Here is a 24736-nt window from a genome sequence, read left to right as displayed (position 1 = left end):
ATCCGAATTTAATACAAAAGGCACAATGCCGACTAAAGTACAAGAGGACTGACACTCTCACTTTCTACTATTTGAACCTCTCCTGTGAGTCCAGTTATAGATTCCGATGCTTCACTTCAGGTTTACTGTATCTCTTGGTCCTTCTAATTGAGAATGAAACAATTAAATTCCAACCGAATTTAATACAAAAGGCACAATGCCGACTCATGTACAAGAGGACTGACACTCTCACTTTCTATGATTTGAACCTCTCCTGTGAGTCCAGTTTTGGATTCCGATGCTTCCCTTCATATTTACTGTATAACTTGGACCTTCTTTTGACGATCAAACACAGAAATTGCATCCGAATTTAATACAAAAGTCACAATACCAACTTAAGTACAAGAGGACTGACACTCTCACTTTCTATGATTTTAACCTGTCCTGTGAGTCCAGTTTTTGATTCCGATGCTTCAATTCAGGTTTTCTGTATACCTTGCACCTTCTTATTGACGATGAAACCAAAAATTGTATCCGAATATAATACAAAAGGCACAATGCCGACTAAAGTACAAGAGGACTGACACTCTCACTTTCTACAATTTGAACCTCTCCTGTGATTCCAGTTATAGATTCCGATGCTTCACTTCGGGTTTACTGTATCCCTTGGACCTTCTTATTGCCGATGAAACACAGAAATTGCATCGAATTTAATACAAAAGGCACTATGCCGACTGAAGTACAAGTGGACTAACACTCTCACTTTCTACGATTTGAACCTCTCCTGTGAGTCCAGTTTTGGATTCCGTTGCTTCAATTCAGGTTTACTGTATCCCTTGGACCTTCTTATTTACGATGAAACACAGAAATTACATCCGAATTTAATACAAAAGGCACAATGCCGACATAAGTACAAGAGGACTGACACTCTAACTTTCTATAATTTGAACCTCTCCTGCGATTCCGGTTTTAGATTCCGATGCATCACTTCAGGTTTACTGTATACCTCGCACCTTCTTATTGACGAAGAGACACAGAAATTGCATCCGAATTTAATACAAAAGGCAAAATGCCGACATAAGTACAAGCATACTGATACTCTCACTTTCTACGAATTGAAACTCTCCTGTGAGTCCAGTTTTAGATTCCGATGCTTCACTTCAGGTTTACTGTATCCCTTGGACCTTCTTATTGACGATGAAACACAGAAATTGCATCCGAATTTAATACAAAAGGCACAATGCCGACTTAAGTACACGAGGACTGACACTCTCACTTTCTACGATTTTAACCTCTCCTGTGAGTCCAGTTTTTGATTCCGATGCTTCACTTCAGGTTTACTGTACAACTTGCACATTCTTATTGACGATGAAACACAGATATTGCATCCGAAATTCATACAAAAGGCAAAATGCCGACTTAAGTAGAAGAGGACTGACACTCTCATTTGCTACGATTCGAACCTCTCCTGTGAGTCCAGTTTTAGTTTCCGATCCTTCACTTCAGGTTTACTGTATCCCTTGGACCTTCGTATACACGATGAAACACAGAAATTGCATCCGAATTTAATACAAAAGCACAATGACGACGTAAGTACACGAGGACAGACACTCTCACTTTCTACGATTTTAACCTCTCCTGTGAGTCCAGTTTTTGATTCTGATGCTTCACTTCATATTTTCTGTATCCCTTGGACCTTCTTATTGACGATGAAACACAGAAATTGCATCCGAATTTTATACAAAAGGCACAATACCAACTTAAGTACAAGGGGACTGACACTCTCGCTTTATACGATTTTTGCCTCTCCTGTGAGTCCAGTTTTTGATTCCGATGCTTCACTTTAGGTTTTCTGTATACCTTGCACCTTCTTAATGACGATGAAACACAGATATTGCATCCGAATTTAATACAAAAGGCACAATGCCGACTTAAGTAAAAGAGGACTGACACTCTCACTTTCTATGATTTGAACTTCTCCTGTGAGTCCAGTTTTAGATTCCGATCCTTCACTTCAGGTTTACTGTATACCTTGCACCTACTTATTGACGGTGAATAACAGAAATTGCATCTGAAATTAGTACAAAAGGCACAATGCCGACTTAAGTACAAGAGGACTGACACTCTCACTTTCTACGATTTGAACCTCTCCTGTGAGTCCAGTTTTAGATTCCGATGCTTCACTTCAGGTTCACTGTATCTCTTGGACCTTGGTATTGACGATGAAACACAGAAATTGCATCGGAGTTAAATTCAAAGGGCACAATGCCGACTTAAGTAAAAGAGGACTAACACTCTCACTTTCTATGATTTGAACCTCTCCTGTGAGACCAGTTTTAGATTCAGATGTTTCACTTCAGGTTTACTGTATCCCTTGGACCTTCTTATTGACGATGAAACACAGAAATTGCATCGGAATTAAATTCAAAAGTCACAATGCCGACTTAAGTACAAGAGGACTGACACTCTAACTTTTTATGATTTGAACCTCGCCTGTGAGTCCAGTTTTAGATTTCGATGCTTCACTTCAGGTTTACAGTATCCCTTGGACCCTCTTATTGACAATGAAACACAGAGTTTGCATCCGAATTTAATACAAATGGCACAATGCCGACTTAAGTACAAGATGCCTGACACTCTCACTTTCTACGGTTTGAACCTCTCCTGTGAGTCCAGTTTTAGATCCCAATGCTTCACTTCAGGTTTACTCTATCACTGGGACCTTCTTATTGGCGATGAAACGCAAATAATTGCATCCAAATTTAATACAAAAGGCACAATACCGACTTAAGTACAAGAGGACTGACACTCTTACTTTCTAAGATTTGAACCTCTGCTGTGAGTCCTGTTTTAGATTCCGATTCTTCACTTCAGGTTTACTGTATCCCTCGGACCTTCTTATTGACGATGAAACACAGAGTTTGCATCCGAATTTAATACAAAAGGCACAATGCCGACTTAAGTACACGAGGACTGACACTCTAACTTTCTATAATGTGAATCTCTCCTGCGAGTCCGGTTTCAGGTTCCGATGCATCACTTCAGGTTTACTGTATAGCTTGCACCTTCTTATTGACGATGAAACACACAAATTGCATCCGAATTTAATACAAAAGGCAAAATGCCGACATAAGTACAAGAATACTGACACTCTCACTTTCTACGAATTGAAACTCTCCTGTGAGTCCAGTTTTAGATTCCGATACTTCACTTCAGGTTTACTGTATCCCTTGGACCTTCTTAATGACGGTGAAACACAGAAATTGCATCCGAATTTAATACAAAAGGCAAAATGCCGACTTAAGTACAAGCATACTGACACTCTCACTTTCTACGAATTGAAACTCTCCTGTGAGTCCAGTTTTAGATTCCGATGCTTCACTTCAGGTTTACTGTATCCCTTGGACCTTCTTATTGACGATGAAACACAGAAATTGCACCCGAATTTAATACAAAGGGCACAATGCCGACTTAAGTACACGAGGACTGACACTCTCACTTTCTACGATTTTAACCTCTCCTGTGAGTCCAGTTTTTGATTCCGATGCTTCACTTCAGGTTTACTGTATAACTTGCACATTCTTATTGACGATGTAACACAGATATTGCATCCGAAATCCATACAAAAGGCCAAATGCCGACTTAAGTACAAGAGGACTGACACTCTCATTTGCTACGATTCGAACCTCTCCTGTGAGTCCAGTTTTAGTTTCCGATCCTTCACTTCAGGTTTACTGTATCCCTTGGACCTTCTTATTGACGATGAAACACAGAAATTGCATCCGAATGTTATACAAAAGGCACAATACCAACTTAAGTACAAGAGGACTGACACTCTCGCTTTATACGATTTTTGCCTCTCCTGTGAGCCCAGTTTTTGATTCCGATGCTTCACTTTAGGTTTTCTGTATACCTTGCACCTTCTTATTGACGATGAAACACAGAAATTGCATCCGAATTTAATACAAAAGGCACAATGCCGACTTAAATAAAAGAGGACTGACACTCTCACTTTCTATGATTTGAACCTCTCCTGTGAGTCCAGTTTTAGATTCCGATCCTTCACTTCAGGTTTACTGTATACCTTGCACCTACTTATTGACGGTGAATAACAGAAATTGCATCTGAAATTAATACAAAAGGCACAATGCCGACTTAAGTACAAGAGGACTGACACTCTCACTTTCTACGATTTGAACCTCTCCTGTGAGTCCAGTTTTAGATTCCGATGCTTTACTTCAGGTTCACTGCATCTCTTGGACCTTCTTATTGACGATGAAACACAGAAATTGCATCGGAGTTAAATTCAAAGGGCACAATGCCGACTTAAGTAAAAGAGGACTGACACTTTCACTTTCTATGATTTGAACCTCTCCTGTGAGTCCAGTTTTAGATTCCGATGTTTCACTTCAGGTTTACTGTATCCCTTGGACCTTCTTATTGACGATGAAACACAGAAATTGCATTGGAATTAAATTCAAAAGTCACAATGCCGACTTAAGTACAAGAGGACTGACACTCTAACTTTTTATGATTTGGACCTCTCCTGTGAGTCCAGTTTTAGATTCCGATGCTTCACTTCAGGTTTACAGTATCCCTTGGACCTTCTTATTAACGATGGAACGCAGAGTTTGCATCCGAATTTAATACAAATGGCACAATGCCGACTTAAGTACAAGAGGACTGACACTTTCACTTTCTATGATATTTACCTGTCCTGTGAGTCCAGTTTTTGATTCCGATGCTTCAATTCAGGTTTTCTGTATACCTTGCACCTTCTTATTGACGATGATACCAAAAATTGCATCCGAATTTAATACAAAAGGCACAATGCCGACTAAAGTACAAGAGGACTGACACTCTAACTTTCTATAATTTGAACCTCTCCTGCGAGTCCGGTTTTAGATTCCGATGCATCACTTCAGGTTTACTGTATACCTCGCACCTTCTTATTGACGAAGAGACACAGAAATTGCATCCGAATTTATTACAAATGGCAAAATGCCGACATAAGTACAAGCATACTGACACTCTCACTTTCTACGAATTGAAACTCTCCTGTGAGTCCAGTTTTTGATACCGATGCTTCACTTCATATTTTCTGTATCCCTTGGACCTTCTTTTTGACGATGAAACACAGAAATTGCATCCGAATTTTATACAAAAGGCACAATACCAACTTAAGTACAAGAGGACTGACACTCTCGCTTTATACGATTTTTGCCTCTCCTGTGAGTCCAGTTTTTGATTATGATGCTTCACTTTAGGATTTCTGTATACCTTGCACCTTCTTAATGACGATGAAACACAGAAATTGCATCGGAATTAAATTCAAAAATCACAATGCCGACTTAAGTACAAGAGGACTGACACTCTAACTTTTTATGATTTGAACCTCGCCTGTGAGTCCAGTTTTAGATTTCGATGCTTCACTTCAGGTTTACAGTATCCCTTGGACCCTCTTATTGACAATGAAACACAGAGTTTGCATCCGAATTTAATACAAATGGCACAATGCCGACTTAAGTACAAGATGACTGACACTCTCACTTTCTATGGTTTGAACCTCTCCTGTGAGTCCAGTTTTAGATCCCAATGCTTCACTTCAGGTTTACTCTATCACTGGGACCTTCTTATTGGCGATGAAACGCAAATAATTGCATCCAAATTTAATACAAAAGGCACAATACCGACTTAAGTACAAGAGGACTGACACTCTTACTTTCTAAGATTTGAACCTCTCCTGTGAGTCCTGTTTTAGATTCCGATTCTTCACTTCAGGTTTACTGTATCCCTCGGACCTTCTTATTGACGATGAAACATAGAGTTTGCATCCGAATTTAATACAAAAGGCACAATGCCGACATAAGTACACGAGGACTGACACTCTAACTTTCTATGATGTGAATCTCTCCTGCGAGTCCGGTTTCAGGTTCCGATGCATCACTTCAGGTTTACTGTATACCTTGCACCTTCTTATTGACGATGAAACACACAAATTGCATCCGAATTTAATACAAAAGGCAAAATGCCGACATAAGTACAAGAATACCGACACTCTCACTTTCTACGAATTGAAACCCTCCTGTGAGTCCAGTTTCAGATTCCGATACTTCACTTCAGGTTTACTGTATCCCTTGGACCTTCTTATTGACGATGAAACACAGAAATTGCATCCGAAATCCATACAAAAGGCCAAATGCCGACTTAAGTACAAGAGGACTGACACTCTCATTTGCTACGATTCGAACCTCTCCTGTGAGTCCAGTTTTAGTTTCCGATCCTTCACTTCAGGTTTACTGTATCCCTTGGACCTTCTTATTGACGATGAAACACAGAAATTGCATCCGAATGTTATACAAAAGGCACAATACCAACTTAAGTACAAGAGGACTGACACTCTCGCTTTATACGATTTTTGCCTATCCTGTGAGTCCAGTTTTTGATTCCGATGCTTCACTTTAGGTTTTCTGTATACCTTGCACCTTCTTATTGACGATGAAACACAGAAATTGCATCCGAATTTAATACAAAAGGCACAATGCCGACTTAAGTAAAAGAGGACTGACACTCTCACTTTCTATGATTTGAACCTCTCCTGTGAGTCCAGTTTTGGATTCCGATGCTTCCCTTCATATTTACTGTATCCCTTGGACCTTCTTTTGATGATCAAACACAGAAATTGCATCCGAATTTAATACAAAAGTCACAATACCAACTTAAGTACAAGAGGACTGACACTCTCACTTTCTATGATTTTTACCTGTCCTGTGAGTCCAGTTTTTGATTCCGATGCTTCAATTCAGGTTTTCTATATACCTTGCACAATCTTATTGACGATGAAACCAAAAATTGCATCCGAATTTAATACAAAAGGCACAATGCCGACTAAAGTATAAGAGGACTGACACTCTCACTTTCTACAATTTGAACCTCTCCTGTGAGTCCAGTTTTGGATTCCGATGCTTCACTTCAGGTTTACTGTATCCCTTGGACCATCTTATTGACGATGAAACACAGAAATTGCATCCGAATTTAATACAAAAGGCACAATGCCGACTTAAGTACACGAGGACTGACACTCTCACTTTCTACGATTTTAACCTCTATTTTGAGTCCAGTTTTTGATTCCGATGCTTCACTTCAGGTTTACTGTATAACTTGCACATTCTTATTGACGATGAAACACAGATATTGCATCCGAAATTCATACAAAAGGCAAAATGCCGACTTAAGTAGAAGAGGACTGACACTCTCATTTGCTACGATTCGAACCTCTCCTGTGAGTCCAGTTTTAGTTTCCGATCCTTCACTTCAGGTTTACTGTATCCCTTGGACCTTCTTATAGACGATGAAACACAGAAATTGCATCCGAATTTAATACAAAAGCACAATGACGACTTAAGTAAAAGAGGACTGACACTCTCACTTTCTATGATTTGAACCTCTCCTGTGAGTCCAGTTTTAGATTCCGATCCTTCACTTCAGGTTTACTGTATACCTCGCACCTTCTTATTGACGAAGAGACACAGAAATTGCATCCGAATTTAATACAAAAGGCAAAATGCCGACATAAGTACAAGCATACTGACACTCTCACTTTCTACGAATTGAAACTCTCCTGTGAGTCCAGTTTTAGATCCCAATGCTTCACTTCAGGTTTACTCTATCACTGGGACCTTCTTATTGGCGATGAAACGCAAATAATTGCATCCAAATTTAATACAAAAGGCACAATACCGACTTAAGTACAAGAGGACTGACACTCTTACATTCTAAGATTTGAACCTCTCCTGTGAGTCCTGTTTTAGATTCCGATTCTTCACTTCAGGTTTACTGTATCCCTCGGACCTTCTTATTGACGATGAAACACACAGTTTGCATCCGAATTAAATACAAAAGGCACAATGCCGACTTAAGTACACGAGGACTGACACTCTAACTTTCTATGATGTGAATCTCTCCTGTGAGTCCGGTTTCAGGTTCCGATGCATCACTTCAGGTTTACTGTATACCTTGCACCTTCTTATTGACGATGAAACACACAAATTGCATCCGAATTTAATACAAAAAGCAAAATGCCGACATAAGTACAAGAATACTGACACTCTCACTTTCTACGAATTGAAACTCTCCTGTGAGTCCAGTTTTAGATTCCGATACTTCACTTCAGGTTTACTGTATCCCTTGGACCTTCTTATTGACGATGAAACACAGAAATTGCATCCGAATTTAATACAAAAGGCAAAATGCCGACTTAAGTACAAGCATACTGACACTCTCACTTTCTACAAATTGAAACTCTCCTGTGAGTTCAGTTTTAGATTCCGATGCTTCACTTCAGGTTTACTGTATCCCTTGGACCATCTTATTGACGATGAAACACAGAAATTGCATCCGAATTTAATACAAAAGGCACAATGCCGACTAAAGTACTCGAGGACTGACACTCTCACTTTCTACGATTTTAACCTCTCCTGTGAGTCCAGTTTTTGATTCCGATGCTTCACTTCAGGTTTACTGTATAACTTGCACATTCTTATTGACGATGAAACACAGATATTGCATCCGAAATCCATACAAAAGGCCAAATGCCGACTTAAGTACAAGAGGACTGACACTCTCATTTGCTACGATTCGAACCTCTCCTGTGAGTCCAGTTTTAGTTTCCGATCCTTCACTTCAGGTTTACTGTATCCCTTGGACCTTCTTATTGACGATGAAACACAGAAATTGCATTCGAATGTTATACAAAAGGCACAATACCAACTTAAGTACAAGAGGACTGACACTCTCGCTTTATACGATTTTTGCCTCTCCTGTGAGTCCAGTTTTTGATTCCGATGCTTTACTTTAGGTTTTCTGTATACCTTGCACCTTCTTATTGACGATGAAACACAGAAATTGCATCCGAATTTAATACAAAAAGCACAATGCCGACTTAAGTAAAAGAGGACTGACACTCTCACTTTCTATGATTTGAACCTCTCCTGTGAGTCCAGTTTTAGTTTCCGATCCATCACTTCAGGTTTACTGTACACCTTGCACCTACTTATTGACGGTGAATAACAGAAGTTGCATCTGAAATTAATACAAAAGGCACAATGCCGACTTAAGTACAAGAGGACTGACACTCTCACTTTCTACGATTTGAACCTCTCCTGTGAGTCCAGTTTTAGATTCCGATGCTTTACTTCAGGTTCACTGTATCTCTTGGACCTTCTTATAGACGATGAAACACAGAAATTGCATCGGAGTTAAATTCAAAGGGCACAATGCCGACTTAAGTAAAAGAGGACTGACACATTCACTTTCTATGATTTGAACCTCTCCTGCGAGTCCAGTTTTAGATTCCGATGTTTCACTTCAGGTTTACTGTATCCCTTGGACCTTCTTATTGACGATGAAACACAGAAATTGCATTGGAATTAAATTCAAAAGTCACAATGCCGACTTAAGTACAAGAGGACTGACACTCTCACTTTCTACGATTTGAACCTCTCCTGTAAGTCCAGTTTTAGATTCCGATGCTTCACTTCAGGTTTATTGTATCCCTTGGACCTTCTTATTGACGATGAAACACAGAAATTGCATCCGAATTTAATACAATAGGCACAATGCCGACTTAAGCAAAAGAGGACTGACAGTCTCACTTTCTGTGATTTTAACCTCTCCTATGAGTCCAGTTTTAGATTCCGATGCTTCACTTCAGGTTTACTGTATACCTAGCACCTTCTTATTGACGATGAATCACAGAAATTGCATCCGAAATTAATACGAAAGGCACAATGCCGACTTAAGGACAAGAGGACTGACACTCTCACTTTCTACGATTTTAACCTCTCCTATGAGTCCAGTTTTAGATTCCGATGCTTCACTTCTGGTTTACTGTATCCCTTGGACCTTCTTATTGACGATGAAACCAAAAATTGCATCCGAATTTAATACAAAAGGCACAATGCCGACTAAAGTATAAGAGGACTGACACTCTCACTTTCTACCATTTGAACCTCTCCTGTGAGTCCAGTTATAGATTCCGATGCTTCACTTCGGGTTTACTGTATCCCTTGGACCTTCTTATTGCCGATGAAACACAGAAATTGCATCGAAATTGATACGAAAGGCACAATGCCGACTGAAGTACAAGTCGACTGACACTCTCACTTTCTACGATTTGAACCTCTCCTGTGAGTCCAGTTTTGGATTCCGTTGCTTCAATTCAGGTTTACTGTATCCCTTGGACCTTCTTATTTACGACGAAACACAGAAATTACATCCGAATTTAATACAAAAGGCGCAATGCCGACATAAGTACAAGAGGACTGACACTCTAACTTTCTATAATTTGAACCTCTCCTGCGAGTCCGGTTTTAGATTCCGATGCATCACTTCAGGTTTACTGTATACCTCGCACCTTCTTATTGACGAAGAGACACAGAAATTGCATCCGAATTTAATACAAAAGGCAAAATGCCGACATAAGTACAAGCATACTGACACTCTCACTTTCTACGAATTGAAACTCTCCTGTGAGTCCAGTTTTAGATTCCGATGCTTCACTTCAGGTTTACTCTATCCCTTGGACCATCTTATTGACGATGAAACACAGAAATTGCATCCGAATTTAATACAAAAGGCACAATGCCGACTTAAGTACTCGAGGACTGACACTCTCACTTTCTACGATTTTAACCTCTCCTGTGAGTCCAGTTTTTGATTCCGATGCTTCACTTCAGGTTTACTGTATAACTTGCACATTCTTATTGACGATGAAACACAGATATTGCATCCGAATATCATACTAAAGGCAAAATGCCGACTTAAGTAGAAGAGGACTGACACTCTCATTTGCTACGATTCGAACCTCTCCTGTGAGTCCAGTTTTAGTTTCCGATCCTTCACTTCAGGTTTACTGTATCCCTTGGACCTTCTTATAGACGATGAAACACAGAAACTGCATCCGAATTTAATACAAAAGCACAATGACGACGTAAGTACACGAGGACAGACACTCTCACTTTCTACGATTTTAACCTCTCCTGTGAGTCCAGTTTTTGATTCCGATGCTTCACTTCATATTTTCTGTATCCCTTGGACCTTCTTATTGCCGATGAAACACAGAAATTGCATCCGAATTTTATACAAAAGGCACAATACCAACTTAAGTACAAGAGGACTGACACTCTCGCTTTATACGATTTTTGCCTCTCCTGCGAGTCCAGTTTTAGATTCCGATGTTTCACTTCAGGTTTACTGTATCCCTTGGACCTTCTTATTGACGATGAAACACAGAAATTGCATTGGAATTAAATTCAAAAGTCACAATGCCGACTTAAGTACAAGAGGACTGACACTCTCACTTTCTACGATTTGAACCTCTCCTGTAAGTCCAGTTTTAGATTCCGATGCTTCACTTCAGGTTTATTGTATCCCTTGGACCATCTTATTGACGATGAAACACAGAAATTGCATCCGAATTTAATACAATAGGCACAATGCCGACTTAAGCAAAAGAGGACTGACAGTCTCACTTTCTGTGATTTTAACCTCTCCTATGAGTCCAGTTTTAGATTCCGATGCTTCACTTCAGGTTTACTGTATACCTTGCACCTTCTTATTGACGATGAATCACAGAAATTGCATCCGAAATAAATACGAAAGGCACAATGCCGACTTAAGGACAAGAGGACTGACACTCTCACTTTCTACGATTTTAACCTCTCCTATGAGTCCAGTTTTAGATTCCGATGCTTCACTTCAGGTTTACTGTATCCCTTGGACCTTCTTATTGACGATGAAACCAAAAATTGCATCCGAATTTAATACAAAAGGCACAATGCCGACTAAAGTATAAGAGGACTGACACTCTCACTTTCTACAATTTGAACCTCTCCTGTGAGTCCAGTTATAGATTCCGATGCTTCACTTCGGGTTTACTGTATCCCTTGGACCTTCTTATTGCCGATGAAACACAGAAATTGCATCGAAATTGATACGAAAGGCACAATGCCGACTGAAGTACAAGTCGACTGACACTCTCACTTTCTACGATTTGAACCTCTCCTGTGAGTCCAGTTTTGGATTCCGTTGCTTCAATTCAGGTTTACTGTATCCCTTGGACCTTCTTATTTACGACGAAACACAGAAATTACATCCGAATTTAATACAAAAGGCGCAATGCCGACATAAGTACAAGAGGACTGACACTCTAACTTTCTATAATTTGAACCTCTCCTGCGAGTCCGGTTTTAGATTCCGATGCATCACTTCAGGTTTACTGTATACCTCGCACCTTCTTATTGACGAAGAGACACAGAAATTGCATCCGAATTTAATACAAAAGGCAAAATGCCGACATAAGTACAAGCATACTGACACTCTCACTTTCTACGAATTGAAACTCTCCTGTGAGTCCAGTTTTAGATTCCGATGCTTCACTTCAGGTTTACTGTATCCCTTGGACCATCTTATTGACGATGAAACACAGAAATTGCATCCGAATTTAATACAAAAGGCACAATGCCGACTTAAGTACACGAGGACTGACACTCTCACTTTCTACGATTTTAACCTCTCCTGTGAGTCCAGTTTTTGATTCCGATGCTTCACTTCAGGTTTACTGTATAACTTGCACATTCTTATTGACGATGAAACACAGATATTGCATCCGAAATTCATACAAAAGGCAAAATGCCGACTTAAGTAGAAGAGGACTGACACTCTCATTTGCTACGATTCGAACCTCTCCTGTGAGTCCAGTTTTAGTTTCCGATCCTTCACTTCAGGTTTACTGTATCCCTTGGACCTTCTTATAGACGATGAAACACAGAAATTGCATCCGAATTTAATACAAAAGCACAATGACGACGTAAGTACACGAGGACAGACACTCTCACTTTCTACGATTTTAACCTCTCCTGTGAGTCCAGTTTTTGATTCCGATGCTTCACTTCATATTTTCTGTATCCCTTGGACCTTCTTATTGCCGATGAAACACAGAAATTGCATCCGAATTTTATACAAAAGGCACAATACCAACTTAAGTACAAGAGGACTGACACTCTCGCTTTATACGATTTTTGCCTCTCCTGTGAGTCCAGTTTTAGATTCCGATGCTTCACTTTAGGTTTTCTGTATACCTTGCACCTTCTTAATGACGATGAAACACAGAAATTGCATCCGAATTCAATACAAAAGCCACAATGCCGACTGAAGTAAAAGAGGACTGACACTCTCACTTTCTATGATTTGAACCTCTCCTGTGAGTCCAGTTTTAGATTCCGATCCTTCACTTCAGGTTTGCTGTATACCTTGCACCTACTTATTGACGGTGAATAACAGAAATTGCATCTGAAATTAATACAAAAGACACAATGCCGACTTAAGTACAAGAGGACTGACACTCTCACTTTCTACGATTTGAACCTCTCCTGTGAGTCCACTTTTAGATTTCGATGCTTCACTTCAGGTTTACAGTATCCCTTGGACCCTCTTATTGACAATGAAACACAGAGTTTGCATCCGAATTCAATACAAATGGCACAATGCCGACTTAAGTACAAGATGACTGACACTCTCACTTTCTATGGTTTGAACCTCTCCTGTGAGTTCAGTTTTAGATCCCAATGCTTCACTTCAGGTTTACTCTATCACTGGGACCTTCTTATTGGCGATGAAACGCAAATAATTGCATCCAAATTTAATACAAAAGGCACAATACCGACTTAAGTACAAGAGGACTGACACTCTTACATTCTAAGATTTGAACCTCTCCTGTGAGTCCTGTTTTAGATTCCGATTCTTCACTTCAGGTTTACTGTATCCCTCGGACCTTCTTATTGACGATGAAACACAGAGTTTGCATCCGAATTTAATACAAAAGGCACAATGCCGACTTAAGTACACGAGGACTGACACTCTAACTTTCTATGATGTGAATCTCTCCTGCGAGTCCGGTTTCAGGTTCCGATGCATCACTTCAGGTTTACTGTATACCTTGCACCTTCTTATTGACGATGAAACACACAAATTGCATCCGAATTTAATACAAAAGGCAAAATGCCGACATAAGTACAAGAATACTGACACTCTCACTTTCTACAAATTGAAACTCTCCTGTGAGTCCAGTTTTAGATTCCGATACTTCACTTCAGGTTTACTGTATCCCTTGGACCTTCTTATTGACGATGAAACACAGAAATTGCATCCGAATTTAATACAAAAGGCAAAATGCCGACTTAAGTACAAGCATACTGACACTCTCACTTTCTACAAATTGAAACTCTCCTGTGAGTTCAGTTTTAGATTCCGATGCTTCACTTCAGGTTTACTGTATCCCTTGGACCTTCTTATTGACGATGAAACACAGAAATTGCATCCGAATTTAATACAAAAGGCACAATGCCGACTAAAGTACAAGAGGACTGACACTCTCACTTTCTACGATTTGAACCTCTCCTGTGAGTCCAGTTTTAGATTCCGATGCTTTACTTCAGGTTCACTGTATCTCTTGGACCTTCTTATTGACGATGAAACACAGAAATTGCATCGGAGTTAAATTCAAAGGGCACAATGCCGACTTAAGTAAAAGAGGACTGACACTTTCACTTTCTATGATTTGAACCTCTCCTGCGAGTCCAGTTTCAGATTCCGATGTTTCACTTCAGGTTTACTGTATCCCTTGGACCTTCTTATTGACGATGAAACACAGAAATTGCATTGGAATTAAATTCAAAAGTCACAATGCCGACTTAAGTACAAGAGGACTGACACTCTCACTTTCTACGATTTGAACCTCTCCTGTAAGTCCAGTTTTAGATTCCGATGCTTCACTTCAGGTTTATTGTATCCCTTGGACCTTCTTATTGACGATGAAACACAGAAATTGCGTCCGAATTTAATACAATAGGCACAATGCCGACTTAAGCAAAAGAGGACTGACAGTCTCACTTTCTGTGATTTTAACCTCTCCTATGAGTCCAGTTTTAGATTCCGATGCTTCACTTCAGGTTTACTGTATACCTTGCACCTTCTTATTGACGATGAATCACAGAAATTGCATCCGAAATTAATACGAAAGGCACAATGCCGACTTAAGGACAAGAGGACTGACACTCTCACTTTCTACGATTTTAACCTCTCCTATGAGTCCAGTTTTAGATTCCGATGCTTCACTTCAGGTTTACTGTATCCCTTGGACCTTCTTATTGACGATGAAACCAAAAATTGCATCCGAATTTAATACAAAAGGCACAATGCCGACTAAAGTATAAGAGGACTGACACTCTCACTTTCTACAATTTGAACCTTTCCTGTGAGTCCAGTTATAGATTCCGATGCTTCACTTCGGGTTTACTGTATCCCTTGGACCTTCTTATTGCCGATGAAACACAGAAATTGCATCGAAATTGATACGAAAGGCACAATGCCGACTGAAGTACAAGTCGACTGACACTCTCACTTTCTACGATTTGAACCTCTCCTGTGAGTCCAGTTTTGGATTCCGTTGCTTCAATTCAGGTTTACTGTATCCCTTGGACCTTCTTATTTACGACGAAACACAGAAATTACATCCGAATTTAATACAAAAGGCGCAATGCCGACATAAGTACAAGAGGAATGACACTCTAACTTTCTATAATTTGAACCTCTCCTGCGAGTCCGGTTTTAGATTCCGATGCATCACTTCAGGTTTACTGTATACCTCGCACCTTCTTATTGACGAAGAGACACAGAAATTGCATCCGAATTTAATACAAAAGGCAAAATGCCGACATAAGTACAAGCATACTGACACTCTCACTTTCTACGAATTGAAACTCTCCTGTGAGTCCAGTTTTAGATTCTGATGCTTCACTTCAGGTTTACTGTATCCCTTGGACCATCTTATTGACGATGAAACACAGAAATTGCATCCGAATTTAATACAAAAGGCACAATGCCGACTTAAGTACACGAGGACTGACACTCTCACTTTCTACGATTTTAACCTCTCCTGTGAGTCCAGTTTTTGATTCCGATGCTTCACTTCAGGTTTACTGTATAACTTGCACATTCTTATTGACGATGAAACACAGATATTGCATCCGAAATTCATACAAAGGGCAAAATGCCGACTTAAGTAGAAGAGGACTGACACTCTCATTTGCTACGATTCGAACCTCTCCTGTGAGTCCAGTTTTAGATTCCGATCCTTCACTTCAGGTTTACTGTACACCTTGCACCTACTTATTGACGGTGAATAACAGAAATTGCATCTGAATTTAATACAAAAGGCACAATGCCGACTTAAGTACAAGAGGACTGACACTCTCACTTTCTACGATTTGAACCTCTCCTGTGAGTCCAGTTTTAGATTCCGATGCTTTACTTCAGGTTCACTGTATCTCTTGGACCTTCTTATTGACGATGAAACACAGAAATTGCATCGGAGTTAAATTCAAAGGGCACAATGCCGACTTAAGTAAAAGAGGACTGACACATTCACTTTCTATGATTTGAACCTCTCCTGCGAGTCCAGTTTTAGATTCCGATGTTTCACTTCAGGTTTACTGTATCCCTTGGACCTTCTTATTGACGATGAAACACAGAAATTGCATTGGAATTAAATTCAAAAGTCACAATGCCGACTTAAGTACAAGACGACTGACACTCTCACTTTCTACGATTTGAACCTCTCCTGTAAGTCCAGTTTTAGATTCCGATGCTTCACTTCAGGTTTATTGTATCCCTTGGACCTTCTTATTGACGATGAAACACAGAAATTGCATCCGAATTTAATACAATAGGCACAATGCCGACTTAAGCAAAAGAGGACTGACAGTCTCACTTTCTGTGATTTTAACCTCTCCTATGAGTCCAGTTTTAGATTCCGATGCTTCACTTCAGGTTTACTGTATACCTTGCACCTTCTTATTGACGATGAATCACAGAAATTGCATCCGAAATTAATACGAAAGGCACAATGCCGACTTAAGGACAAGAGGACTGACACTCTCACTTTCTACGATTTTAACCTCTCCTATGAGTCCAGTTTTATTTTCCGATGCTTCACTTCAGGTTTACTGTATCCCTTGGACCTTCTTATTGACGATGAAATCAAAAATTGCATCCGAATTTAATACAAAAGGCACAATGCCGACTAAAGTATAAGAGGACTGACACACTCACTTTCTACAATTTGAACCTCTCCTGTGAGTCCAGTTATAGATTCCGATGCTTCACTTCGGGTTTACGGTATCCCTTGGACCTTCTTATTGCCGATGAAACACAGAAATTGCATCGAAATTGATACGAAAGGCACAATGCCGACTGAAGTACAAGTCGACTGACACTCTCACTTTCTACGATTTGAACGTCTCCTGTGAGTCCAGTTTTGGATTCCGTTGCTTCATTTCAGGTTTATTGTATCCCTTGGACCTTCTTATTTACGACGAAACACAGAAATTACATCCGAATTTAATACAAAAGGCGCAATGCCGACATAAGTACAAGAGGACTGACACTCTAACTTTCTATAATTTGAACCTCTCCTGCGAGTCCGGTTTTAGATTCCGATGCATCACTTTAGGTTTACTGTATACCTCGCACCTTCTTATTGACGAAGAGACACAGAAATTGCATCCGAATTTAATACAAAAGGCAAAATGCCGACATAAGTACAAGCATACTGACACTCTCACTTTCTACGAATTGAAACTCTCCTGTGAGTCCAGTTTTAGATTCCGATGCTTCACTTCAGGTTTACTGTATCCCTTGGACCATCTTATTGACGATGAAACACAGAAATTGCATCCGAATTTAATACACAAGGCACAATGCCGACTTAAGTACACGAGGACTGACACTCTTACTTTCTACGATTTTAAGCTCTCCTGTGAGTCCAGTTTTTGATTCCGATGCTTCACTTCAGGTTTACTGTATAACTTGCACATTCTTATTGACGATGAAACACAGATATTGCATCCGAATTTAATACAAAAGCACAATGACGACGTAAGTACTCGAGGACAGACACTCTCACTTTCTACGATTTTAACCTCTCCTGTGAGTCCAGTTTTTGATTCCGATGCTTCACTTCATATTTTCTGTATCCCTTGGACCTTCTTATTGCCGATGAAACACAGAAATTGCATCCGAATTTTATACAAAAGGCACAATACCAACTTAAGTACAAGAGGACTGACACTCTCGCTTTATACGATTTTTGCCTCTCCTGTGAGTCCAGTTTTAGATTCCGATGCTTCACTTTAGGTTTTCTGTATACCTTGCACCTTCTTAATGACGATGAAACACAGAAATTGCATCCGAATTTAATACAAAAGCCACAATGCCGACTTAAGTAAAAAAGGACTGACACTCTCACTTTCTATGATTTGAACCTCTCCTGTGAGTCCAGTTTTAGATTCCGATCCTTCACTTCAGGTTTACTGTATACCTTGCACCTACTTATTGACGGTGAATAACAGAAATTGCATCTGAAATTAATACAAAAGACACAATGCCGACTTAAGTACAAGAGGACTGACACTCTCACTTTCTACGATTTGAACCTCTCCTGTGAGTCCACTTTTAGATTTCGATGCTTCACTTCAGGTTTACAGTATCCCTTGGACCCTCTTATTGACAATGAAACACAGAGTTTGCATCCGAATTTAATACAAATGGCACAATGCCGACTTAAGTACAAGATGACTGACACTCTCACTTTCTATGGTTTGAACCTCTCCTGTGGGTCCAGTTTTAGATCCCAATGCTTCACTTCAGGATTACTCTATCACTGGGACCTTCTTATTGGCGATGAAACGCAAATAATTGCATCCAAATTTAATACAAAAGGCACAATACCGACTTAAATACAAGAGGACTGACACTCTTACATTCTAAGATTTGAACCTCTCCTGTGAGTCCTGTTTTAGATTCCGATTCTTCACTTCAGGTTTACTGTATCCCTCGGACCTTCTTATTGACGATGAAACACAGAGTTTGCATCCGAATTTAATACAAAAGGCACAATGCCGACTTAAGTACACGAGGACTGACACTCTAACTTTCTATGATGTGAATCTCTCCTGCGAGTCCGGTTTCAGGTTCCGATGCATCACTTCAGGTTTACTGTATACCTTGCACCTTCTTATTGACGATGAAACACACAAATTGCATCCGAATTTAATACAAAAGGCAAAATGCCGACATAAGTACAAGAATACTGACACTCTCACTTTCTACGAATTGAAACTCTCCTGTGAGTCCAGTTTTAGATTCCGATACTTCACTTCAGGTTTACTGTATCCCTTGGACCTTCTTATTGACGATGAAACACAGAAATTGCATCCGAATTTAATACAAAAGGCAAAATGCCGACTTAAGTACAAGCATACTGACACTCTCACTTTCTACAAATTGAAACTCTCCTGTGAGTTCAGTTTTAGATTCCGATGCTTCACTTCAGGTTTACTGTATCCCTTGGACCTTCTTATTGACGATGAAACACAGAAATTGCATCCGAATTTAATACAAAAGGCACAATGCCGACTAAAGTACAAGAGGACTGACACTCTCACTTTCTACGATTTGAACCTCTCCTGTGAGTCCAGTTTTAGATTCCGATGCTTTACTTCAGGTTCACTGTATCTCTTGGACCTTCTTATTGACGATGAAACACAGAAATTTCATCGGAGTTAAATTCAAAGGGCACAATGCCGACTTAAGTAAAAGAGGACTGACACTTTCACTTTCTATGATTTGAACCTCTCCTGCGAGTCCAGTTTTAGATTCCGATGTTTCACTTCAGGTTTACTGTATCCCTTGGACCTTCTTATTGACGATGAAACACAGAAATTGCATTGGAATTAAATTCAAAAGTCACAATGCCGACTTAAGTACAAGAGGACTGACACTCTCACTTTCTACGATTTGAACCTCTCCTGTAAGTCCAGTTTTAGATTCCGATGCTTCACTTCAGGTTTATTGTATCCCTTGGACCTTCTTATTGACGATGAAACACAGAAATTACATCCGAATTTAATACAATAGGCACAATGCCGACTTAAGCAAAAGAGGACTGACAGTCTCACTTTCTGTGATTTTAACCTCTCCTATGAGTCCAGTTTTAGATTCCGATGCTTCTCTTCAGGTTTACTGTATACCTTGCACCTTCTTATTGACGATGAATCACAGAAATTGCATCCGAAATTAATACGAAAGGCACAATGCCGACTTAAGGACAAGAGGACTGACACTCTCACTTTCTACGATTTTAACCTCTCCTATGAGTCCAGTTTTAGATTCCGATGCTTCACTTCAGGTTTACTGTATCCCTTGGACCTTCTTATTGACGATGAAACCAAAAATTGCATCCGAATTTAATACAAAAGGCACAATGCCAACTAAAGTATAAGAGGACTGACACTCTCACTTTCTACAATTTGAACCTTTCCTGTGAGTCCAGTTATAGATTCCGATGCTTCACTTCGGGTTTACTGTATCCCTTGGACCTTCTTATTGCCGATGAAACACAGAAATTGCATCGAAATTGATACGAAAGGCACAATGCCGACTGAAGTACAAGTCGACTGACACTCTCACTTTCTACGATTTGAACCTCTCCTGTGAGTCCAGTTTTGGATTCCGTTGCTTCAATTCAGGTTTACTGTATCCCTTGGACCTTCTTATTTACGACGAAACACAGAAATTACATCCGAATTTAATACAAAAGGCGCAATGCCGACATAAGTACAAGAGGACTGACACTCTAACTTTCTATAATTTGAACCTCTCCTGTGAGTCCGGTTTTAGATTCCGATGCATCACTTCAGGTTTACTGTATACCTCGCACCTTCTTATTGACGAAGAGACACAGAAATTGCATCCGAATTTAATACAAAAGGCAAAATGCCGACATAAGTACAAGCATACTGACACTCTCACTTTCTACGAATTGAAACTCTCCTGTGAGTCCAGTTTTAGATTCCGATGCTTCACTTCAGGTTTACTGTATCCCTTGGACCATCTTATTGACGATGAAACACAGAAATTGCATCCGAATTTAATACAAAAGGCACAATGCCGACTTAAGTACACGAGGACTGACAGTCTCACTTTCTACGATTTTAACCTCTCCTGTGAGTCCAGTTTTTGATTCCGATGCTTCACTTCAGGTTTACTGTATAACTTGCACATTCTTATTGACGATGAAACACAGATATTGCATCCGAAATTCATACAAAGGGCAAAATGCCGACTTAAGTAGAAGAGGACTGACACTCTCATTTGCTACGATTCGAACCTCTCCTGTGAGTCCAGTTTTAGTTTCCGATCCTTCACTTCAGGTTTACTGTATCCCTTGGACCTTCTTATAGACGATGAAACACAGAAATTGCATCCGAATTTAATACAAAAGCACAATGACGACGTAAGTACACGTGGACAGACACTCTCACTTTCTACGATTTTAACCTCTCCTGTGAGTCCAGTTTTTGATTCCGATGCTTCACTTCATATTTTCTGTATCCCTTGGACCTTCTTATTGACGATGAAACACAGAAATTGCATCCGAATTTTATACAAAAGGCACAATACCAACTTAAGTACAAGAGGACTGACACTCTCGCTTTATACGATATTTGCCTCTCCTGTGAGTCCAGTTTTAGATTCCGATGCTTCACTTTAGGTTTTCTGTATACCTTGCACCTTCTTAATGACGATGAAACACAGAAATTGCATCCGAATTTAATACAAAAGCCACAATGCCGACTTAAGTAAAAGAGGACTGACACTCTCAATTTCTATGATTTGAACCTCTCCTGTGAGTCCAGTTTTAGATTCCGATCCTTCACTTCAGGTTTACTGTATACCTTGCACCTACTTATTGACGGTGAATAACAGAAATTGCATCTGAAATTAATACAAAAGACACAATGCCGACTTAAGTACAAGAGGACTGACACTCTCACTTTCTACGATTTGAATCTCTCCTGTGAGTCCAGTTTTAGATTTCGATGCTTCACTTCAGGTTTACAGTATCCCTTGGACCCTCTTATTGACAATGAAACACAGAGTTTGCATCCGAATTTAATACAAATGGCACAATGCCGACTTAAGTACAAGATGACTGACACTCTCACTTTCTATGGTTTGAACCTCTCCTGTGAGTCCAGTTTTAGATCCCAATGCTTCACTTCAGGTTTACTCTATCACTGGGACCTTCTTATTGGCGATGAAACGCAAATAATTGCATCCAAATTTAATACAAAAGGCACAATACCGACTTAAGTACAAGAGGACTGACACTCTTACATTCTAAGATTTGAACCTCTCCTGTGAGTCCTGTTTTAGATTCCGATTCTTCACTTCAGGTTTACTGTATCCCTCGGACCTTCTTATTGACGATGAAACACAGAGTTTGCATCCGAATTTAATACAAAAGGCACAATGCCGACTTAAGTACACGAGGACTGACACTCTAACTTTCTATGATGTGAATCTCTCCTGCGAGTCCGGTTTCAGGTTCCGATGCATCACTTCAGGTTTACTGTATACCTTGCACCTTCTTATTGACGATGAAACACACAAATTGCATCCGAATTTAATACAAAAGGCAAAAGGCCGACATAAGTACAAGAATACTGACACTCTCACTTTCTACGAATTGAAACTCTCCTGTGAGTCCAGTTTTAGATTCCGATACTTCACTTCAGGTTTACTGTATCCCTTGGACCTTCTTATTGACGATGAAACACAGAAATTGCATCCGAATTTAATACAAAAGGCAAAATGCCGACTTAAGTACAAGCATACTGACACTCTCACTTTCTACAAATTGAAACTCTCCTGTGAGTTCAGTTTTAGATTCCGATGCTTCACTTCAGGTTTACTGTATCACTTGGACCTTCTTATTGACGATGAAACACAGAAATTGCATCCGAATTTAATACAAAAGGCACAATGCCGACTAAAGTACTCGAGGACTGACACTCTCACTTTCTACGATTTTAACCTCTCCTGTGAGTCCAGTTTTTGATTCCGATGCTTCACTACAGGTTTACTGTATAACTTGCACATTCTTATTGACGATGAAACACAGATATTGCATCCGAAATCCATACAAAAGGCCAAATGCCGACTTAAGTACAAGAGGACTGACACTCTCATTTGCTACGATTCGAACCTCTCCTGTGAGTCCAGTTTTAGTTTCCGATCCTTCACTTCAGGTTTACTGTATCCCTTGGACCTTCTTATTGACGATGAAACACAGAAATTGCATTCGAATGTTATACAAAAGGCACAATACCAACTTAAGTACAAGAGGACTGACACTCTCGCTTTATACGATTTTTGCCTCTCCTGTGAGTCCAGTTTTAGATTCCGATCCTTCACTTCAGGTTTACTGTACACCTTGCACCTACTTATTGACGGTGAATAACAGAAATTGCATCTGAAATTAATACAAAAGGCACAATGCCGACTTAAGTACAAGAGGACTGACACTCTCACTTTCTACGATTTGAACCTCTCCTGTGAGTCCAGTTTTAGATTCAGATGCTTTACTTCAGGTTCACTGTATCTCTTGGACCTTCTTATTGACGATGAAACACAGAAATTGCATCAGAGTTAAATTCAAAGGGCACAATGCCGACTTAAGTAAAAGAGGACTGACACTTTCACTTTCTATGATTTGAACCTCTCCTGCGAGTCCAGTTTTAGATTGCGATGTTTCACTTCAGGTTTACTGTATCCCTTGGACCTTCTTATTGACGATGAAACACAGAAATTGCATTGGAATTAAATTCAAAAGTCACAATGCCGACTTAAGTACAAGAGGACTGACACTCTCACTTTCTACGATTTGAACCTCTCCTGTAAGTCCAGTTTTAGATTCCGATGCTTCACTTCAGGTTTATTGTATAACTTGGACCTTCTTATTGACGATGAAACACAGAAATTGCATCCGAATTTAATACAATAGGCACAATGCCGACTTAAGCAAAAGAGGACTGACAGTCTCACTTTCTGTGATTTTAACCTCTCCTATGAGTCCAGTTTTAGATTCCGATGCTTCACTTCAGGTTTACTGTATACCTTGCACCTTCTTATTGACGATGCATCACAGAAATTGCATCCGAAATTAATACGAAAGGCACAATGCCGACTTAAGGACAAGAGGACTGACACTCTCACTTTCTACGATTTTAACCTCTCCTATGAGTCCAGTTTTAGATTCCGATGCTTCACTTCAGGTTTACTGTATCCCTTGGACCTTCTTATTGACGATGAAACTCAGAAATTGCATCTGAATTTAATACAAATGGCATAATGCCGACTTAATTACTATAGGACTGACACTCTCACTTTCTACGATTTGAACCTCTCCTGTAAGTCCAGTTTTAGATTCCGATGCTTCACTTCAGGTTTATTGTATCCCTTGGACCTTCTTATTGACGATGAAACACAGAAATTGCATCCGAATTTAATTCATAAGGCACAAAGGCGACTTAAGTACAAGAGGACTGACACTCTCACTTTCTATGATTTGAACCTCTCCTGTGACTCCAGTTTTAGATTCCGATGCTTCACTTCAGGTTTACTGTATACCTTGAACCTTCTTATTGACGATGGAACACAGAAATTGCATCGGAATTAAATTCAAAAGGCACAATGCCGATTTAAGTACAAGAGGACTGACACTCTAACTTTCTATGATTTGAACCTCTCCTGTGAGTCCAGTTTTAGATTCCGTTCCTTCACTTCAGGTTTACTG

This window comes from Schistocerca piceifrons, chromosome 2, assembly GCF_021461385.2.
Source record: "Schistocerca piceifrons isolate TAMUIC-IGC-003096 chromosome 2, iqSchPice1.1, whole genome shotgun sequence".
Taxonomy (NCBI): domain Eukaryota; kingdom Metazoa; phylum Arthropoda; class Insecta; order Orthoptera; family Acrididae; genus Schistocerca; species Schistocerca piceifrons.
This window is presented reverse-complemented; position numbering follows the sequence as displayed.